Here is a 7,949-nt window from a genome sequence, read left to right on the forward strand (position 1 = left end):
TCAAACAAAGAAAGAATGAATGAACGTTTCAACTTTATTAATGAATAGATAGGCAATTACAAGCAAGAGTCTTCATGAGACTTTATTACATCAAATTTACAAAATAAAGACTACAACTCTTCTTGTGGGCACCATTGACAACAAACTCCCACTTGACTCAAAGAAGGTGTGTGTAGTCCTTCATGCCTAATCCCTCACGATGTTGGTCGAAGACCTTGTTCGCTAGGGCCTTGGTGAATGGATCTGCGAGGTTGTCCACCGTTGAGATCTTCTTCACTTCCACGTCTCCGCGCTGCACGATCTCTCGAATCAAATGGTATTTCCTCTCAATATGCTTAGAGCGCTTATGGCTTCTAGGTTCCTTTGAGTTAGCGACAGCCCCACTATTATCACAATAAAGGGTCATGGGCTCGTCGTCATTTGGAACAATTTCCAAATACTTAAGGAACTTTCTAAGCCATATAGCCTCTTTGGATGCTTCACAAGCAGCCACATATTCTGCTTCCATTGTGGAGTCAGCAATGCAAGATTACTTAATACTTCTCCACACAACAGCTCCACCATTAAGGATGAACACAGATCCCGAAGTGGATTTCCTGGAATCCTTATCCGCTTGAAAATCGGAGTCGGTATATCCCGTCATAGTCAGGTCAGTACCTGAGTATGTAAGCATCAAGTTCCTAGTTCTTCGAAGATACTTAAGAACATGCTTAACAGCAATCCAGTGCTCGGGTCCAGGGTTGGATTGGAAACGGCTAAACATATATCCGGTCTAGTGCAAAGCATAGCATACATGAGGCTTCCTACGGCAGAGGCGTAAGGAATCTTCCTCATGTCTTCAATCTCTTGTGCAGTCTTGGGAGACTGGTCCTTAGAGAGTGAAACTCCATGCCTAAAGGGTGTTTGACCCCTCTTGCAGTCTTGCATCGAGAAGCGATCCATCACCTTATCAATATAAGATGCTTGAGAGAGCGACAGGGTCCGGTTTTTCCTATCTCGAAAGATTTGGATTCCCAGAATGTATGCGGCTTCTCCTAGATCCTTCATATCGAATTGCTTTGCTAGCCAGACCTTAACCTCAGATAACTTACCCACGTCATTACCAATGAGTAGTATATCATCGACATATAGTACCAGAAACACAACTTTGCCTTCGTGTATTAACTTGTAAACACAAGGCTCATCTATTGACTGTTCAAAGCCGAAGCTCTTTACAGTTTCATCGAATCTAATATTCCATGACCTAGATGCTTGCTTTAGTCCATAAATGGATTTAAGCAACTCACAAACCTTGGTCTCTTGACCTTTATCCACGAAACCGTTTGGTTGAGCCATGTAAATGCGCTCGTCAAGATTGCCATTCAGAAAGGCTGTCTTGACATCCATTTGCCAGATCTCATAGTCGAGAGCTGCAGCTATGGATAGGAGTATGCGGATGGATTTAAGCATTGCGACTGGCGAGAAGGTTTCTTCATAGTCAATCCCTTCTTGTTGGGTATAACCCTTCGCCACGAGTCGTGCTTTGAACGTCTCGACGTTCCCATCAGGACCCCTTTTCTTCTTGTATATCCACTTACACCCTACGGGTTTAATCCCTTCAGGAAGGTCTACAAGTTTCCAGACGTTGTTGACATACATCGAGTGCATTTCAACTTTCATGGCGTCAAGCCAAAGGTTTGATTCAGAACAAGCCATCGCTTGGCTATAGGAAACAGGGTCATCCATGTCGGAGATACAAGAGAGTCTCCATAAGACATGTACCTGTCAGGCTTTTGAGTAGCCCTCCCACTACGTCTAAGTACTACTTGACGAGATTCTGATGAGTTAGGTTGTGTTTCAGTTGGGGTAAGAACAGTTCATACAGATGAGGTAGAAGCTTCCTCACCCAACTTTTCTTCAAGCACAATTTTGCTTCTAGGTTTCGCATCCTTCATAAAGTCCTCCTCAAGGAAACGAGCATTCGTGCTAACGAAAGTCTTATCGTCCTCGGGAATATAGAAAGTAAAACCTTTGGTTTCCTTCGGATATCCTACAAACAGGCACAATTCTGACCTACTAGCCAACTTGCTAGTCTTTTGCCTCAGCACGTGTGCAGGGCAACCCCAAATTCGGATGCGGCCAAGATTCACTTTACGGCCAGTCCATCTCTCATAAGGAGTACCAGGAACCGTTTTAGACGGAACTTGGTTCAGAATGTAGGCGGCTGTTTCGAGGGCATATCCCCAAAAGGAAAGCGGGAGTGATGAGTAACTCATCATCGATCTAACCATCTCCATAAGAGTTCGGTTTCTTCTCTCTGACACTCCGTTTTGTTGAGGTGTGCCAGGTGCGGTAAGCTGAGAAGCGATACCTTCTTCTTTAAGAAAGTCATCGAACTCTCCAGACATATACTCACCACCTCGATCAGATCGAAGGGTTTTGATCGCTTTGCCAGTTTGCTTTTCCACTAAAGCCCTAAAGACCTTAAATACGTTAAAGGTCTCGGATTTGTGTTTAAGCAAATAGACAAACCCATATCTTGAGTAATCATCAGTGAAGGTAACGAAGTATTCGTATCCTCCACGTGCCTGTTGGTTGAGCGGACCACATACATCAGAATGTATTAGTTCCAGCAACTCAGTGGCTCTTCGACCCTTATCGGAGAAAGGTCGCTTAGTCATTTTTCCTTCTATGCAGGATTCACAAGTAGGTAGTGAACCTATTGCAGAGGCTTGGAGTGGACCATCCCTCACAAGTCTCTTAATCCTATCTAGACTGATATGACCAAGTCTTAAGTGCCAGAGGTATGTTGATTTTGTTAGATCGGAGGATTCAGAAAGTTTGATCCTCTTTGGCTCCCTAATTAGATCGTTATCTATTTCGGTGTCTAAAAGAGAAGGTTCAGTGGGATAGATGTAAAAAAGACCATTCTTCATACATGCATCAGTGACGAAAGAATTAGAAAAAGAAATACGAATTCCATTCTTTATAAACTTTAAATAATAATCTTGCTCGAAAAGTTGAGCAAGAGATACTAGGTTTTTCCCAAAGGAAGGAACATAATAAACATTATTCAAATTTAAAGTTAGATCTTCAAAAGATAGAGTCACGGATCCCACAGCCTTCGCAGACACCACGCTCTCATCACCCCACTTGAAGCAGAAGTCGCCATCCTCTAAGCTTTTGCTTTTCCTAAAACCAGTCAAGGAGCAGCAAATATGGTTAGTAGCAGCGGAGTCAACAATCCACGATGATACATTATCAGCTACTAAACAGGCTTCAGTAACAAGTACAATACCTTTTGCTTTGGTTTAGAGGTAGGCAGGACAGTTCGTACGCCAGTGACCAGGCTCGTTGCAGTGGTGGCACTTGTCGTTAGACTTGTCCACCTTCGGAGCCTTTGGCGCCTTCTTCTTCGTTTGAACCTTAGGTTGGTTCTTCTTCTCGGCATTGCGAGGTCTCTTCTTAGATCCAGAGGTGGAGGCAGTAGCATGTACTTCTCCTTGAGCCCTCTTTTTCTTAGTGAGTGCCTCAGCGGTTTGAAGTTCCTTCATGAGCTCGGTAACAGTGTACTCCAGCTTGTTCATGGAATAATTCAACTTGAAGGTATCAAAGGTTTCGGGGAGAGTTTCCAAGATCATATCTATTTTAGTCTCCCCATCAATCTCAGATCCAAGAATCTCCATCTCGTTGAGATAGCTAATGATCAGCATCATATGATCTCTAACGGGAGTTCCAGCCTTCATACGACAGTTCATGAATTGTCGGACCGCTTGTTGCCTAGCTTGACGTCCTTGCCCTCCAAACATCTCATGGAGATTGTAGAGCATATCGGTGGCAGTTTCATAATCACGATGTTGTTGTTGCAACACATTGTTCATCGATGCCAAAATATAGCATCTCGCAATCTCATCGGATGGAAGCCAGGCCGCCAGGACGTCTTTCTCCTCTTGCGTCGAATCTTCATTCGTTTGAGGACAGGGGGTGGTGAGAACCCATTTGTGCTTGTCGACAGTAAGGACTATGTCAAGGTTACGTTTCCAGTCGACGTAATTGTCGCCTTCGAGTTTATTCGAGGAAAGAATTGTAGAGAGAGGGTTGAGAGACATATTGCCTATAAAAGTTGAAACAAGTTTATGATTAGTCTTTGGTTTAGGATTTAAGTTTTATTAAGACTTTTGTAAAATCCAAAGGTGTTATAAACCAAACGATAATTTACTCCCTCAAGAGAAGGCCGCAAAAAATCTCCATTTATAAGTAAATGACACATCATTAATGCTAAGCCAAGATGTCAATACATCTATTTTGACTAGCCACCTTTTAAATTGGTTTGATCACTCACATCCTTTCGCAGAGCCTCAAGGGAGGATACTAGGGATTGAGCCTAAGTGTGCAACCAACCACTTAGTCCAAAAGATCAGCTTTGAAAAACAATCCCCCAAGGGGAGGCCTTGCCATCATTGCATCACTCTCGGACGTAGCTCATTGAGCAATGATCGAAGCAATAACGCCTTGGAGTACTCACATTTAAGTGAGGGTCGCAAGAGCGGCTCTTAATCCCACGTTATTGCATCTTTCATTAGTGTTGGGGATCGTGGGTTATAAACAACGAATATAACCCTCCCACTTAGTTTTTGGAGTTGGTTCATCGACTCTTATAAGTTCGGAAACAAATTTCCTAGTTAGAGAGCGACAGAGCGGACAACTAGAAGAGAATCCTAGATCGACATGTTCAGAGCAGTATTAGTGCATAAAGGCACAAGGTACATACTCGATCTTTTCCTATTTTCTATTTCGGTAAAGTGCGTGAGGGAAGTGTGAACTTCAACTCACTCGAACACTTGAAAGTTTGAGATTACACATCTTTTTATTTTTCGGCTTGTCTACAAGGAGACCTCCCACTCAAATTTTCAAGAGCATATAGATTTTGAACATATGTGATATAGATATAGTTTTGAAAACATTTTGAAAATTTATTTGATTTGGATGACAAAATATTTTCAAGTTTGAAAGTGAAAACGGTTTTTCAAAATTCAAACTAGTTTTGTAAAAATTTAATTTCAATTAAACTTTCAAAAATCAAAACATTTTAATCTTACACATCATGTTTATAATCATATGAAAAACATTTTTGCTCAAGAAAATTTTCTCATTAGAGTTCTATAACTCATGGTAGTGGGGTTTGAAAATCCGGATTTCTAAAAAACTGGAGTTTCAGACAGCCGCGCACCTCGGAGTAAAATCGCCATATCTGGCGGCTCTGATGTCCTTTTCAGCCAAAACTGGTGGAATTGGACAGAGGACAGACAGAGCTTTAATTTGATTCAAGAATCATTAAATTTCGATTTCTGAGCAGAGAGTTATGCCACTTTTAATGCGGATTTACTCCAGCTCGAAGAAAAAGACTAAATTAAAGCTTGGTCCTACTTAGGTGCGAAAAAGAATCAAGTGTGACGGAACGTTTTAAGATGTTGTTTAAAGCTTTTATTTGTGTTTTATTAGCAGGGTAATAACATAGAATAAAAGAAATAACAACAAGCATAAAACGAATACGGTAAATAAAAGAAACTAGAAAGACAAAGTAACTAGTCACAAAATTTACCGAAATTTCTCAAACCTTTAAAACACGTTTTTCAATATAAAAAATTAAAAACTTTTAGAACTGATTCTAATGTGTTTTAAAAACATCCCAAACTCATAGAAAATCAACATGCTTTTTAATTTAAAGACATGAGCAATAAATTAAAAAAAAATCTAAGATAACAATTCTAACTTGTCACAAAATTAGTACACTTTCGAAAACGATTTTCAAGCTCATAATTTTAAAAACATGTACATGCTAATCTTTGACCATGGCTCTGATACCATTTGTTGAAATCGATCTAGGGTTTAAGAAAATAATTAACGCTTCGGTAAGCGGCGCAATTTTAAAAATTTTCTTTTACAAGTAAAAACGGTTTTTACTAACCTAGACAAGTGCAAGTACATGTAATTAAAAACCAATATGAGCTAGAAGTTTACTAACCTTTCTTGAAGCTTGAACTTTGAAGAAGCTTGTGGAAAGTTTGCAACGCTCGTCTCCCCTCGCAGCACGTCTCTCTTTCTTTCCTCGGCACCTCGAGCAACCACGAAAGTTTCTATCACTAAATCACTTGAAAAGAAGGAATCAGTGAGTGGGCACTTTTAAACACTACGACTTAAGAACGAGTCTCGAAGTCGCAGAGCTAAACACTAGGTCGAGTGAGGACCTAGGTGCCAAGACAAGAAAAAATCGAAAATAAACTAGAGAGAGAGAGAGAGAGAGAGGATTTTCGGCCAAGTTCTAGAGAGAGAGTCTCTCAATCTCTTAAACTTAGGATGAATGACATGTGAGGAAATGAGGCTCCTATTTATAGGAGAGGTCTCACCTTCAATAAGGTAGTTTCCTCTTCTATAGAATATCACATATTCATGAGCAATTTCCTCTTTTTTCCCTTTGAGACACTCGGCCAACTCAAGGCTTCTAGAAGCCTTGATTTGTTTCCTATTTTGTTCAAGGCCTTGCCTTGTCTCTCACTTGGCCGATTCCCACTTTCCTCTTGGAGGAAATTTGTTTCCTCTTTTTCTTTTGGCAAGTATCTAAATACATTTATGCACAAAATAAACTCTCCTATTTCTCTATTAGGGTAGGCGCCCAAGTCTCTCTAGAAGGAGCTTCTAGAAGCTTCTTCATTTGTTCATGACAACATGAGAAGGCCCATTAAGAATTTTCAATAAAATTCTTATGAAATGAAATTAATTCACAAGGCCCAGTTAATCATATTATGGCCGAGTGACATTAAGTCATCAAATGAACTTGTCAAAATTTATTGACATCCATTTTACCCTTATGTCTCAAAAGACAAAAATACCCTTTCGATAATTTTCGTTCTTGTTTTGACTTAGCTTCCAGTTTAACAATTCCTATCGATGTGATTCGTGACAGTGACCTCATGGACCCAAATGAACAAAGCTTGAGCTAAACACTTGGACTCAAAAGTTCACAAACCTTTTCCAAGTTTAGCTTAATGCCAACTGACTCCACTAAAGAGCTGACACTGAAAATCTCTCGGTTCAAATGAATTTATTTTCTACTCAAGAATTCGACCTAATTATGATGAGCGGATCCACTGGATATTATCTATGTTTACCCTTCATGAATGTCATCAGCTAGTCGGGATTTACTAAATTACCATTTTACCCTTCTAGCTGTTATTTCCTCAACTCCTTTGTCGCTTGTGAATAAGTTAGAAACAATGTATTGACGAGGAGCTAACAAGTCACATTGTTTCATCCAAAAGTGTCAGGACTCAATTTGGACACTGGCCAGTTCATTTATTCACACTCCAAGGAACAAAGCATGAGGTGACATACATTGCATTTCAGCAATCTTGTACATGAATTCCATATCTATGAGAACTTCACAAAGTTACTCATGACAGACTCACAACTTAGTACTTCACCAATAGGCCTTGTTCGGAATCACATAGTGAGTCCGAACTTTGACTTTCTCAAATGAGAATACTAAGGTGTGAAATGGCATGTCTCATTTCAGGATTAAGGTAAGCATGATGCAATTCATACATAGTGACTTCGAGACATAAGAGGTTAAATGGTTTGTTCTTATATTGTCTCTAGAAGTGCACTGGTCAATTCAGTACCTTCGGAAGATACCTAGAAGAACTATAGAGTCCCCAACTCTCAATGCCTCATAACCAGACATCATAGATTCTTCTAACAATCATACTGAGGTCAATAGTCCTTTGACCCTAAGATTGCGAATATATCGTTTTAAGCAAACTACGAAGAGTTTGTTCATGCAAATCTACATTTGTCTCTTCGTAAGTTGTTAAGTTTGTTTATGGACTAAAATACTAAGGTTTTATCATAAAGCTTCAAACAAAGAAAGAATGAATGAACGTTTCAACTTTATTAATGAATAGATAGGCAAT

Source organism: Urtica dioica, chromosome 5, assembly GCF_054948205.1.
Source record: "Urtica dioica subsp. dioica isolate 48M chromosome 5, U.dioica_male_clone48M_v1_H2, whole genome shotgun sequence".
In the NCBI taxonomy this organism is placed as follows: domain Eukaryota; kingdom Viridiplantae; phylum Streptophyta; class Magnoliopsida; order Rosales; family Urticaceae; genus Urtica; species Urtica dioica.